Source organism: Myotis brandtii, unplaced genomic scaffold (genome assembly GCF_000412655.1).
Source record: "Myotis brandtii unplaced genomic scaffold, ASM41265v1 scaffold348, whole genome shotgun sequence".
NCBI classification, from domain to species: Eukaryota; Metazoa; Chordata; class Mammalia; order Chiroptera; family Vespertilionidae; genus Myotis; species Myotis brandtii.
Genome location: NW_005363397.1, coordinates 1,405,350 through 1,406,979, shown reverse-complemented (window position 1 = coordinate 1,406,979; position 1,630 = coordinate 1,405,350).

Here is a 1,630-nt window from a genome sequence, read left to right as displayed (position 1 = left end):
ATTAAAAAGTTCTGGTTATAGAAAATCCTTAAAATTTAGTTTTAAATAATTATATATGAAAAATGATTTATTCTATACAATTAGAAGGGTGTCTGGAAGTTGCAAAATGTAGGGCAGTTTTTTCCATATTATAAAATATAAGAAAAGTGGGATTTGTAGATATTAACTGGGATCTGGGATTTGAAAGTGTTACCAGAGACATACGGATATTCTCAAAATTTCCCCTTTTTGTTTGACATGATATCTGGGCTAGGGAGTCCACAAAAATTTATTTTTTTTAATGAAGATAAAATCTTTAAATAAGAGTTTAAATTTAAACTGATTTTTAGTTTTTAAAAGTTCCATGGAACATTATTTTCTCACTAAAATTGAGAATAATTTGTTGAAGGGCTAAAACATGGCAGCCAGCAAGTCTGGAGTGAGAGAGAGAGTATGAGTGAGTAAGGGAGTGAGCGGGGACTGTGTGGATGTTCATGGTAGGGTGTGTGTGTGTGTGTGACAGAACTCGCCGGAATCAGGCTCTTCTGGACAGGGAGCCCCTGCTACCACAGCGGGCACCCTCTGGGCTAGGACACCACTCCAGATGCTCAGTGAGCCTCAGAGAGCATCCTACCCTGGCCAGAGTTGTACCACCTCAACTGCAGTCATCAGGACCCCCGCCACCCCAGTGCTGACTCCAGGACCCCTGCAGTGAGTCCCAGAATGCATGCCACAGTAGCCAGAGTCATCCTCAGAGTTGCAGAGTGTACCCCAGCCCAGCCACAGGCTCTAGGACCCCACAGTGTGTCCTCACAGGGATAGGGATCCCACAGTGAGTCAAAGAGTTGTGCACCACTCTGGAAGCAGGCTACAGGACTGCACAGTGAGTTGCAAGCCAGTGAGACATCAAGCAACACTTCCCATGAATGCCGGGCCCCTGAGCACATCTACAACAGCTTGCATGAAGTCGGGGTGAGTCACATACTCAGACAACCTGTGAAGAGACTCCATCCATGAATGGGACAATAACATTCAAGACCTAACTACATCAGGAGAACCCAAATAACTAAAGTAGGGAGCTTTCCTAGAGCACCCAGCTCAGGAGATCTGAGAGACTGCAACACTGGGTCCCAAGCACCTACTACATAGGACTACCCCCAAAAATCTGGTTGGCATAGCAATTTGATCTAATGCATAGAAACAAATGCAATGGGACAGCAAAAATGGGAGACAAAGGAAAGAAAAGGGAGAATCTCAATAAAATGGACTAAATGAAATGGAGGAAATTAATTTTTCATAGACATAATTCAGAGTAATAGTTATAAGGGTGCTCAAAAGTCTTGAAGACAAATACATGCAACTCAATGAAAATTATAAGGAGCTGAATGAGAAATACACCTGCATGAGTAAGAATCAAGAGGAACTGAAGAATGACATAGCTGTAATGAAATATACAATGGAAGGTTTCAATACCAGAATAGAAGAAGCTGAGGGCTGAATCAGTGAGATAGAAGGCAAGGTGGAAAAATCACCCAACTAGATCAGCACCCAATCAGAGCAGCAACTAGATAAAAACAAAATTAAAAAGCAGTATGAGAGTCTATGGGAGCTTTGGGACAACACAAAATGAAACAACATCCACATAATAGGG